This window comes from Neomonachus schauinslandi, chromosome 10, assembly GCF_002201575.2.
Source record: "Neomonachus schauinslandi chromosome 10, ASM220157v2, whole genome shotgun sequence".
In the NCBI taxonomy this organism is placed as follows: domain Eukaryota; kingdom Metazoa; phylum Chordata; class Mammalia; order Carnivora; family Phocidae; genus Neomonachus; species Neomonachus schauinslandi.
The window spans coordinates 41,017,933-41,032,068 of NC_058412.1; positions in this window are offsets into that span (position 1 = coordinate 41,017,933).

Here is a 14,136-nt window from a genome sequence, read left to right on the forward strand (position 1 = left end):
TTATGTTACATCATGCAATGGAAACAATTAACACCCAAATCCCAGTGGTTTACAATGACAAAGGCTCATTTTCCTGCTTTAATCATGGGCCCACTGCCTGTCAGAGGCAGCTTTGCTGCAAGCCGCCTTCACTCCAGTCCCAGGCTGACAGAACATACTCCATCTGGAACATGAGACATGGGATATGACTGGTCTCTTGGCAGAGAAAAAAGGGACATGGCAAACTAAATGCTGGCTTCTAAAGCTTACAAGCATAATGTTATCCTTACTAACATTTCAGGAGCTAAAGAAAGTCATGTGACCAAGCCCAATGTCACGATTGGTAGGTGGATTTAAGCACTCTTGGAGGGGAGGGTGGGGAAGATCTTTAAAAGTTTGTTTTAACTTTTTGTTAACAGATAATATAATTTATCACATTCCTTTATTTATGAGTTATTGTGTGATAATGAAAGCATAATTTATCAATTGAAAGCCCATCTAAAAACTTGTCCATATAATTACATACCCACAGTGAGTTGAAGATAGAAGGGGGCCAGAGCTACAGTCGGATTTTACTAGTGTAGAAAATGAGTCTCAGAACGATGTAATGAGGTGTCTGAGCTCATAACCTTAAACAAATTGGATCAGATTGAGAATATTCAATTCTGCACTCAAGCCTCTTTCCAGCACTGGTCAGTTCTTCATGAACAGGTTTTGTTAAAGAGGAAGGAGCTCTTTTTTTTTTTTTTTTTTTTTTTTGGTGAACTCAACATTACTTGTTGAAGGTCAGTGCCAATCTCATTTTTAGGTATGAGATATAATGCATTTGTAAGGACCTGGAGAGATATCACTATCAATTCTTCCTTCCTCAAATCTCTCTTCCATACCTACTTCTATATATGAGAGAATGAATAATAGAAAGGTCACTTGAAGTTTTGTGGGGATAAAGAATACAGGCAGGCACCAGCCTCAGATTTAAAAATCACATGTTGTTTTTTCCATAAAATTTCCTAGATTAACTATGGATAAGCCACTAATTTCTGGGCAAGATTTTTTAATGGGGAATTATAAAGAAGTTATAAATAACTTCATCTATTTAGGTAGGGAAGTAATCAAAACCTCTTTGTTGCAAAGGTTGACCAGAAATCCTTCATTCATGCTGTGAAACCCCCGAGAGTTAATTGATTGCCCTGTTTGAAATAACAGACCAAATCACAGTCCTGGGGGAGGAGGAACTGCAGTGGCAGTTTTCCCTCCATCACCTGAGAGGACAAAACACAGCACTGTGTATTGCCTTTATCTTTCAGAATAATGAGAAGACAGCTTTCAGATTAGCCTCCTAGGAATCACTACCCTTTATAAGATAATCAAAGCTGATGTGTTATTTATCAGTTGAATATTACTGTTAAGTTTGGGACACTTATAATGCACAGTTGTAGGTTATATTCTAATTTGTTGGCATTTTCTCATCTGACAAAACAAAGTAACTAAAACATAGCAATAGTCACTCCAGTGTGTGTGTGTGTGTGTGTGTGTGTGTGTTATTGTAAGTGATTTGTAGTTGCTAAGTATACTTGCAACTTGTAACGATTTGGTTCAGTCTATGACATTTATTCTTAACTGCTCCTCATAAAAGAATACTCAAAACTGCCTCTAACTCCTACCTCCATCTGTGTGGCATTATCAAAATTTGGTTAGACCACAGCTTTCGGGATTTTAATGAGGTCGAAGAGTTAGGCAAACAATGATTAATTTACAGGAAGGTTACCTGGAAAGTACAGAAAACAGTGTTGTAATACAGCAAGGAAGATGATGCAAAAGAATGGGAGTTTAGAAAAAAGCATTTTCTTACATGCTCAGGACAGTAGGTTTACTACTGAATTATAACTCATCTGACAAGACAGAGGGATATTTTATTCACTGTGCTTAGACATTTTGATAAAAGTTTGGCTCAACTATGTTGGGACAGTTAGAGTGGGGATAAATCATCGGAGCCCACCAGACTGACTGAACATCTTTGTGTTTATTGGTGTGTCTGCTTCTCACTCTTTAAATACAACTGGCACGCTATTCTCAGAGAGAGAAAGTACTTGCTGGCTAGAAGCAGAATCTTGCCTGCGACCTCCAGTATTCTCTCTGTTAACCCATATCCGTTCTTTTAGAGACATTCTCATGTACTTCAAGAGAAACTCCACATACAATAGGAGCTTGATCAGACAGTGAAATGTATAAAACTGAACATGGGCTCTAATTCCTACCAGGCCAAACTGACTGCCTCAAACATTTAAAAAGGTAGTTTCAAGGCATTAAGCACTTGTCTAGAGAATGTAAACCAGCTTAAATATCCAATGAAAAAATATAAGAAGAAAGGCACTGTTAAACACAGCAAATGCATGCATATGATAAAAAAGAAAAACTATTCTTTTATTATCAACTGTTTCTCTTTCCTAGATTTTAGTGCAATCCAATCAAGATTTGACTGGATTCACACAAAACACTTCCACTTTTCAAAAGACAAATTTTGCCTAAAATAACCCAGAGGAACATTTGGGAATGTCCCAAATTATAGTTGCTATGTCAAATAAATCACATCTACTATTTTGTAATTTTAACTATTAAAACATATTAGGAAATATGGCCTGTCATTCTTTTGGCAGAAGCACAAGATTAAGCAGCTTGGTGAATGGAATGAACAGGTGCTAGATAAAAATCTGAAAGCCCATTCATCTTCATGCTTCCAAGGGAAACTAAACCTTTTGGGGACTTCAACCAGTAGGACATCACTTCCTTGTTTAGTAGTTTAACATATTTTGGGATGTTTCAGAGCTTTCTCTGATGATTTTAGGTTAGCCAGTGTGGGACACAGTCATATAATGAATTGCTTTCAGTGTGTTTGATACCTCATTGTTAAATCATGCCAAGCATGAGGAGGGAAGAAATCTGTTCCCTACCATTTGGGCATTACTGAATTTTATATATATATATATATATATAAAATTGTGTGTGTGTATATATATATATATATATATATGTATATATAAACACACACACATATATACACACATCTTTTAGGTACCAAGTAACAACATTAGACAGTGAACTCTGAATTCAGGAGCATGTCTAAATCCTTAATATTACATGTTCTTTACACCTAACAGTTATCAAAAATGTTGGTTGAATGACTGAATAGAAAATGACAACTCAACAGGCAGATATTGCTTTTGTACATGTCATCCTCTAACCCTGGGATATCTTCCCTATCTGCTGTCCCCTACACCTGGTCCATGCCCATTCATCTTTTAAATTTATCATCAGATATCATCTCTGACAAGTATCCTTCCCTGGTCATACCCCAAACAGAGATAATTACTCTCTTCTCTGAGAGTAATTCTTCTCTTCTCTGTTATCTCAATAACATCTGTATGATTTTATGTTGTGTATATATATTCTTGTAAAGTTTGTTTAAATGTGTCTATGTGTCTTCTCTTCCATGATTGAAGAGAATTCCTTTTGGTGATAGGATAGGTTTTTGTCTACCTCAGTGTGTGTGTGTGTGTGTGTGTGTGTTTTCTATCTAGTACAGGCTATGTAATAGAGTTTTGATATAATTAGATAAAATTAGGATGGATAAATGGGTTGCGGAAGATATGGTGTCTGTACATCTGAATTTCCAAATATACTTAAATAAATATGATGTGTCATTAGCATGAAATCAGTTGAATGCGATATGTGAGCTACTAATTTATTCTCTAATTGCTATTCTTTGAAGATCCACTTTTTTTCTAAATCCTGGAAAATGAATATGAGTATGCTATAAATATAAGACAGGAATGACATTTAGGGCAAATGTCATTGCAAATGCAAAGTTATTGACCTGAAAGTTGGTCTGACTTATCCATTGTGATGAAGAGAAATTCACTGTTATACTAATAGTGAGAAATGAGAATGCATATGTAGACAGGAATAGGAATAAAGGTTTTACCCCATGGCTATGGAAAGTGGAAAGCCAAAAATAAGTATTCATTTATTTCTTTATTTCCTTTTTAAGTAGAAGAGTGATGTGATATACTTTTGATCTAGAAAAAAATGGCAGCAATGTGATCAGATGGATTGGAATGGGTATAAATCCATTTATATGGAGAGCAGTTAAGAGTTTCAAGCACAAGATAATGAGGACCCCTGGTGAATGAGTGGTTACATGCATAGAAAGAAAAAAAGTCAGATTTAGAGATATATCTAAATTACAATTGACCATAGGGTCAAGAGACATATTGTACATCAAGTTTTTTGTTATTTTTTGTTGTTTGTAACTCTAAGGTACTTATTGGACTGTCATATCATTAAGAGATATAGAGAAATACAAGAATTGGGTGAAAAATGGTATGTGACTTGTAAAAGACTAAACTCTCTTGCAGAAATATTAAGTGTCACTGGATCTGCAGATGGAAATGTCCAGTAGGCACTACGAAATGAGTGATATCTCTTGGGCAGGTTATCAGATTTTGAACTTAATGACCTAGAGATAGTAACTGAAGAACTAGAAAGAAATAAGGTCACTTGGTGAGTATGGAACAAAGAGCAAAAAAAAATTAAGTTTAGAATTTTGAAAATGATATTACTCTTAAGGATTAAACAGGAGAAAACACCAAGAAAAAATGAATACACTGAATAAAAAAAGAGGTGAGTCAAAATATGTTTGGCTGATAGTAGAACTCTTAACAATGGGAAAGTGAATGCCTATGTGCTTATCCATGTGGTAGATTTACAGGAGAGATATGCTGAAAGGATGGTACAACAAAATTACTTAAAATTTTTTGCCATAAAACATTGTTCCTAGGCCATAATCTAGTCTTCAGGTAATAATGCTGAATCATGTGGAGTTATAAGAATTACTTCTGTCTTTTCTCCAGGTAAACATAGGTCTTAGAACTTTAAAATCAGGTCACATCTCCTTCTCAGTATGGTTGCTTAGGCCTCTTTACCTTAAATTAGACCCTACAGATTTTATTAATCCAATGATGAGGAAAGGGGAATACAAAAAAATAAAAGCAAACCAGGCAAAATGAAGGAGAAGAAGAGGTTTTCCCCAAAGGTCTATAGCAGGTCTTTTCTAGTTAGTTCATTAAAGTGTCTCCACAGAACAGAAAGAGAAAGGGGAACCCTCCTACACTATTGGTGGGAATGCAAGCTGGTGCAGCTACTCTGGAAAACAGTATGGAGGTTCCTCAAAAAGTTGAAAACAGAGCTACCGTACAACCCAGCAATTGCACTACTGGGTATTTACCCCAAAGATACAAATGTAGGGATCCAAAGGGGTATATGCACCCTAATGTTTATAGCAGCAATGTCCACAATAGCCAAACTATGGAAAGAGCCAAGATGTCCATCAACAGATGAATGGATAAAGAAGATTTGGTATATATATACAATGGAATATTATGCAGCCATCAAAAAACACAAAATCTTGCCATTTGCAACAAAGTGGATGGAACTGGACGGTATTATGCTGAGCGAAATAAGTTAATCAGAGAAAGACGTGTATCATATGACCTCACTGATATGAGGAATTCATAATCTCAGCACATAAACTGAGGGTTTGCTGGAGTGGGGGGGTGGTGGGAGGGATGGAGTGGCTGGGTGATAGACATTTGCTACCAACTCAGTGAGTGACTTTGGGCCTCACTGTGCTCATAGAAAGTAGAAAGTAATATTGTATTAGTACTTTTCAGTTGCAACTCAATTTATAATTTCTCTTTGATGTATTTTTAACACCTATTATCAATATATGCACTATGCTGTCAAATTCACAGTATATTTATTTTCTTTTTTTAAATCTTTTTTTTTTTTTTAAAGATTTTATTTATTTATTTGACAGAGAGAGACACAGTGAGAGAGGGAACACAAGCAGGGGGAGTGGGAGAGGGAGAAGCAGGCTTCCTGCTGAGCAAGGAGCCTGATGTGGGGCTTGATCCCAGGACCCCGGGATCATGACCTGAGCCAAAGGCAGACGCTTAACGAATGAGCCACCCAGGCGCCCCAGTATATTTCTTTTCTTTCCATAAGTTATAATTAATGATAATTCATGGAATCACAAAAAATCATAAGTACATATTTTAGCCGTTCTGAAAAGAGAAAATGAAAAGACTATCTGATTTACTATTAAACAAATAAATTATAAATGTTCTATATGATTGCAAGATATTATAATTTCAACATCTTTAACTGCTGAACACAATAACCTCAGCTTTGCAGTATCACAAATATGGTAGATGGAGAGAAATGGAAGCAGCATTTATTATGTGATGTACTGATCATTAAAACATACTTCATGGAAATATATATTCCTCAATCTTACAGTTACAGTAAATGAGGCACTGATATTTGACATATAATATTCCATGCCCATGCCTAGTGTTGGACTGGGCCAAGATTTGAACTCATACAGTTCAATTTCCTAAAAAGCCCATGAAAATTTTTCTTTTATCAAATAGAAAACTATTGCCCCTTCTTTGTCTCTTTATTTCTTTTACTAATTACAACGACTCTATAAAGAAGAGTGCAAACATTATTAATTGTACATCTTCATGAATATTGATAAAGTGAACATACCCAAGTAACCAGCACCTAGATCAAGAGACAGAACATGACTACCATTCCAAAAACATTCCTTTTAGCATCTTCCATGCACTAGCCACCTAAAGCTAAAATATATATTTCTATATCTGTCCCTACTTCTGAATAAGCGACAGGAGAGGCTAGGTAGGGGGCGACATGTAGGGGGTGACCTGACTAGGCTCACGCCGGGGGCTACACAACCAGGCTCTCAGAAATCCCAGAGGTGGAGAAATAGAGGAGATATTAACCAGAAAGAAGGGAACACCTTGTTTGGTCTCATAATATTTACAAGAACATCTTACTCGTTCTAAATATAGACAGAATATTCTCATGATATTTACAAAGAAGAAGGGAACTCCACCATGTTGGTTCTAAATATAGATAGGATATATATTTATGATATATAATATGCAAATATATATATGATATTTGCAAATCCACCATGTTATGGGCATGAAATTTACCAAGTTCCCTGGTTTTTCTTCTATATAAGATCCACAATAAAAGCCCTCAGTGGCAACCCATTCAGGACCCCTCTCATTCTAAAGAGCTCTTTTCTTTCCGTTCTGTTCTCATCTTCACTTAATAAACTTTCACTTCATCCTTTTGTGTCCAAGAGATTCATTCTTCAACTCAGTGAGACAAGAACCCTGCAAACCTGCAACAGTTCTAACATGATATATTTTTGCCTGTTTTTGAAATGTAAATAGTAATACATTTTAGGCAGTATTTTACATGTAGCTTCTTTCTTTCAGCATATTGTGAGTTCCACACATTGTTCTGAAGTACTAGCAGCTAGTTCAGTCTTATTGTTATGTAGTATTTCCTTCCATGAATACCCACAATTTAGTTATCATTCAACAGGCACAAAGTTTTTGTTGGTATTAAAAATACTACAAATTTGTTCTGAGTATACACCTAGGGGAAGAATTTCTGGGCTATAAGAATTAGCTCTGATTTAAAAATCATCTTATAGGGGCACCTGGGTGGCTCAGTCATTAAGCATCTGCCTTTGGCTCACGTCATGATCCTGGGGTCCTGGGATTGAGCCCCAAGTCAGGCTCTCTGCTCTGGGAAGCCTGCTTCTCCCTCTCCCACGCCCCCTGCTTGTGTTCCCTCTCTTGCTGTCTCTCTCTCTCTGTCTAAATAAATAAATAAAATCTTTAAAAAAATCATATACATGTACATATAATTATGCATATATAGTCTTATAAATATACATGTGTATATGTTATATACATATATACTCAATATGCTGAATGTAAGTAGACACCTTGAGCATAAAAATATATGAAATAACATTTCACACTTAAGATGGCTAAAATTTCTTTTTTCTTTTCTTTTCTTTTTTTACATTTTTTTAATTATGTTACGTTAATCACCATATATTACATCATTAGTTTTTGATGTAGTGTTCCATGATTCATTGTTTGTGTATAACACCCAGTGCTCCATGCAGTACGTGTCTTCTTTAATACCCATCACCAGCTAACCCATCTTCCCACCCCCCTCCCCTCTAGAACCCTCAATTTGTTTCTCAGAGTCCATAGTCTCTCATGGTTCATCTCTCCCTCCGATTTCCCTCCCTTCATTCTTCCCTTCCTGCTATCTTTTTCTTCTTCTTCTTCTTTTTTTTTTTAACATATAATGTATTATTTGTTTCAGAGGTACAGGTCTGTGATTCATCAGTCTTACACAATTCACAGCGCTCACCATAGCATATACGCTCCCCAACGTCTATCACCCAGTTACCCCATGCCTCCCACCCCCTACCACTCCAGCAACCCTCAGTTTGTTTCCTGAGATTAAGAATTCCTCATATCAGTGAGGTCATATGATACACGTCTTTCTCTGAGTGACTTACTTCGCTCAGCATAATACCCTCCAGTTCCATCCACGTCATTGCAAATGGCAAGATTTCATTCCTTTTGATGGCTGCATAATATTCCATTGTGTATATATACCAAATCTTCTTTATCCATTCATCTATTGATGGACATCTTGGCTCTTTCCATAGTTTGGCTATTGTGGACACTGCTGCTATAAACATCAGGGTGCACGTACCCCTTTGGATCCCTACATTTGTATCTTTGGGGTAAATACCCAGTAGTGCAATTGCTGGGTCATACAGTAGTTCTATTTTCAACTTTTTGAGGAAACTCCATACTGTTTTCCAGAGTGGCTGCACCAGCTTGCATTCCCACCAACAGTGTAGGAGGGTTCCCCTTTCTCCACATCCCCACAAACATCTGTTGTTTCCTGACTTGTCAATTTTAAGATGGCTAGAATTTCTTTTTAAAAAAAGGAAAATAACAAGTGGTGATGAGAATATGGACAAATTGGAGCCCTTGTACCCTGCTGATGGGAATGTAAAAAGATGCAGGCTCTATAGAAAAAAGAAAGTTTAGTGGTTTCTTAAAAAGAGAAACACAGAATTATCCCCAGCAATTCTATTCCTAGATGTATACCCAAAAGAATGAAAAGATGGACTCAGACCAATGTTTGTAGACCAATGTGCATTGCAGCTTTGTTCACAACAGTCAAAAGGTGGAAACAGAAATGTCCATCAGCAGATAAATGGATAAATAAAATGCGATACATATGATGGAATATTATTCAGCTATTTTTAAAGGGAATGAAGTTCTGATACACATTAGGACATCAACGAACCTTGAAAACTTTATGCTATGTGAAATAAGACAGGCAAAACAAATTGTATTATATGATTCTATAGGAAATATCTTCAATAGGCAAATACAGACATAAAGTAGATTAGAAAGTTATCAGAGGCTGGACGGAGGGGGTCAACAAGGAGTTACTCCTTAATGATTATTATAGAGTTTTTGTTTGGGATGGAAAAAAGCTTTGGAAATGCACTTAAAAATAGTTAAACACGGTTTTGTTATATATAGTTTACCAGAACTTTTAAAAATGTGTGAGAATCACCAACTTGAAGGAATTTGCTATTTATTTGAGAAGAAAAGATTGAGATATGTATAATAATGTACAATTTGTAGTAATTACGAATGACATTTTACTTCACCATTTTATCCCCTCTCACCATACACCTCCACACAAATACACAAACACATATAAATATACACCTACATCCCAGGTCAATAAGTCTTCTTGCATTAACTGTCTCAACATAATTGCTTACCGGATTTCTGCTATCCTAGGTCTGGTCTACATTTTCTCTTGTGTGATTTACTTAGTTTCTCAACTTACTCCCCTGCTGCCAGGCTTGGAGCCACTCTCCCCAGCTGTCTGACTGAAATTCTATTCACATTACTCATCTATTTGAAACCTTTAATAGATCTCCATCTTGTTTTGTCTACATTTTCAGATGTCCTAGAATTTATTATAGGACATTTTTTTGATATGGCATACAACACCGTCCCCAGCCTCTTTACCCAATATACAGAGATACAAATTACTTACTTTCCACTTAAGAAACGTGTTCGCTTGGGCTTTGTAGATGCTATTCTGTCCATCTGGAGCACACTATATCATCTATGATGAAAAAAATCTTAGTACTTTTCTCCTTCAAGCCATATCACACCTTAATTAATTAAAACAACCAGACTTACAAAAAACTGTTCCAATCCTTTATAGTAAATATCTCTTTTCTTTTTTTTCTTTAAAGATTTTATTTATTTATTTGAGAGACAGAGCATGAGCAGGGGGAAGAGACAGAGGGAGAGGGAGAAACAGACTCCCTGGTGAGCAGGGAGCCCAATGAGGGACTCGATCCCAAGACCCTGAGATCATGACCTGAGCCGAAGGCAGATGCTTAACCGACTGAGCCACCCAGGCGTCCCAGTAAATATCTCTTTTCTAATGAGTTATACAAACTTTGAGAATAGGACATGTCTCATTCATCTTTGTAATCTCCACACCAAATAAATTTGTGTTAAATAAATACATTAAAAATTTGATGGGTAAAAGAAGGAGAGATCATTTCCAGCTGAAGAGAAAGGCTCTGTAAACAAAAGATAACTCTACTTTCAAAATCACGTGGTAACCAGGACATATTGCTCAGGAGCTGTTTCCAAGGAGTGACTCTTTTCAATCTATCTATTGGCCTCATTAGTAGCAGAATATATCTGCATAGAGACAGTGACTATGTTAGAGCCAATAGACAGTTTTATTCCTTTAAGTAAGCTGAACATGTCTGATACAATCTCACTTAAAATAGAGCTGTTCATCATATTTTCTCACAATAGATTGTGCACCAGACAGTAATTCCTTACTATATTGAATCCTCACAAATCTGTGAGCTCAAATTGAGTTAATGACAGTGAGGGTCACACAGTTCCTTAACAAATCAGATGAATTGTTACCATAGTGACATGTTCAACAACTAGAAAGCTAGTGAATCATTGAAGCTACAAGCCTAAAAGGAAGTTCTAAAATCAGTCTACAGTAATCCATTGCTAAGTCATAAATTGGTGTGTCTGGGTCTCTTTAATTTTCCAAAAAGAACCCTTATCACACTTTTAACATTAACATCTCTCAGAGAAAAAAAAAATATGCAACTTGAAAGGCCCAACTGTAAGACAGAAATAGCCTCAAAAAAGGGTAATCCTAATTTTGCTAGTATAATTTATGTCTCAAGAAGAAAACTCTATGCTATAAAACACAAGCAAATTCAGTTGAAAATGCAAAGCCAAAAATTTCTGCCAAAGCTTTTGGAACTTGTCTTTAAAAATAACCAACATACATATAATAAAATAAAAAGAAATTATATAGAAAATAAACAAGTTATTGCTACTTAGTACAGCAAAACTGGCCTTAGAATTTTTTTAAAAAAGGATTTTATTTATTTGATAGAGAGAGACACAGTGAGAGAGGGAACACAAGCAGGGGGAGTGGGAGAGGGAGAAGCAGGCTCTCCAGTGAGCAGGGAGCCTGACCTGGGGCTCGATCCCAGGACCCTGGGATCAAGACCCGAGCCAAAGGCAGGTGGTTAACGACTGAGCCACCCAGGTGCCCCGGCCTTAGAACTTTTAAAAGAGGACAGATGAAGAGTTTTCCAAAAGTTATTTGTGATATGGGAGAACACTGGGCAGTGGTAAAGAAAAGAGAGAGAGGGAAAGAGAGAGGAGAGACAGAAAATTAAAAAAAAGAAAAAATGAAAGAAAGATCCATTTGGGCTGCATACACTTCAGAATCCCTGATGAGCAATTTGTAGCATGCATGCAGCTAGAATGGCACAGAGGCTGATTATAAAGACAAAGTAGCAATCAGCATTCTCTTTCCTCTTTTTTTCGTCTCTGCTTATTTATACCAATTTTCTCAGGTGTCTTTGGTAAATTTATGCAACATGAGAGACAATATATATAGTTCCTTCAAAACCTGAACTGGAAAAGACCACAGTCTGAGTGAGTCAACAACCTCCGAAGGAATGTCCAATATCTTACTTTACGTTTTAATCAAAGCAGAACATGTATAAATTGTAAAGTTAAGTCTTAGAAGAAGGCTTAGGATGAAGAATAGCAATTTCCTCCCAAAGTCCACCCTGAATCCAAATTCAGTTCACCCAAAAAATACGCACACATATACACTGCATCCATGTAAACACATGACCTTTCTTCCATCCTTGAATGCGTTTCATGTGTTTTGTTAAATGAATATTCTTTTTATATTACTGTGGGTGTGAGCTATTATCCCCTGTTGTCAATTACGAGCTACATATATGGGTTTTTTTCTTGAGATTTTTTTTCACGTGCAATTAACAATTGCCACTTATTCTCTTTATGAAATTTCTATATGTTCATCACTATTACATGCACAAGCGTTTTGATAGGAGTCAAAATCAATTGTCCACAAATGCAAATACACGAGAGTTAATCATCCCGTTTTGGTTACTGTTTGGTGATGGAGCTTGAGTTCTCCGGCACCATTTTGGCCAGCTGCAGAGCTGTGGGCACGTGAAGCGTGCACACTTCGCTTCCACCTCCACTTTCCTGTTTTGCAGATAGCGCAAGCTCTTTGTTATTTCTTTATTTCCTTGATTTTGAAGGACCACATCCTACCTCCTTACTTTCCTAAGAAAAGTTTCAGGAAGATTTTTTTTCTTTTTTAGAATTTGCATGTATACTCATGCCTTTCTTTTCCCTCATTATTTGTTCAACTGGATATAGAATTTAAAGTTCAAAATAACTTTCTCTCAGAATGTAGAAGGCATGCTGTATTGTGAGGTATTGACAGTTGGGAGTTTGATGTTATTTTGAGTCCTAATCCACTTTTATGACTTGTCTACACTGTGTAGTTTCACAGTAATCTTGTTTCAAGTTTTCAAGTTGTTGCTGTTTGTTTCTTTTTCTATGATCTGATTGAACTCTCTGAGGATAAAATCAAAACATGCTCTCTGGTGGTAGCCGAGGCCAATGTTGAATTTTTTAAATTTTAATTTTTTCATTTGAGTATAGTTGAGATACAATGTTACATTAGTTTCAGGTGTAGGACATAGTGATTCAACATCTCTGTATGTTATGCTGTGCTCATTATAAGTGTAGCCACCATCTGTCACCATACAGCGCTATTACAGTACTATTGACTATATTCCCTGTGCTGTACCTTTTATTTCTGTGACTTGACTTTAAAGAAGAAGCACGAGATAGTTGAGAACACAGTAAAAGCAGTTACAATACATTTACTGTTGGACACTTACTGCCTTTTTTCAGTATCAGAGTGGGCTAAGAATATTCACTGCATTGCTTCTGCTATAGGTAATGTCTTTCATAAACCCATTTTGTTTCTGAAAGAGAGGGAGGGAGAGAGAGACAGAGGCAGAGAGACAGAGACAGAGAGAAAGAGAGAGGAGCTATTTTAATGTATGTTCTGTGGTTCATGTGACATATTCCTGACCACATAATAATGTTTAAGAGACCCAGGACTAAGGAAGTAGTATAATTAACAGAGTCTATTTAGCAGAGGCCTGATCAAATTAAATTGGTCCCATTAGGATTCTATCCTTGCTTTAACTCTCTGAGCTAAGCAGTCACAGACCAAAAGTCAGTACAAATACCATGAATATGCTTCAAACTACAGGGGAGATTTAAAAAAAAGTAGCAATTCACCAAAACACAAAAACAAAACAACATTCAGAAAGCAATCTACTCTAAAAGCCACTGAGTCATAAATCACAGGTGCATAGTTCTTTCATTCTTGCTCTTTGATTGTCACTGCTGACTCGTCTTGTTCTTCCTGCTGAGAGACTTTTTTGCTCGTGGGGTTCATCAGTAACACAAGCTGCTGTGCAGGTGTGAAAGTGAAGCTCACCCCTGATTCTTTAACAAATGTTAAGTGGGCTCCCACAGGAAGGAAAAGTATAAAGGAGGGGTACGTACATTCTGGATTACTTTCTTTGTTTGTAATGAGATGGCATCTCAAGGAACAAAACAGCTCTGCATTTTTACTTCTTAAAATTCATTTTTCTCTTAATATGTTCGGTTCTGTTCTTGGGAGTTTCTACTTCAAAGCTTCCTCTGTATTTTATGTCTTTATTTTACGTCTATAAATGAATTCATCCCTTCT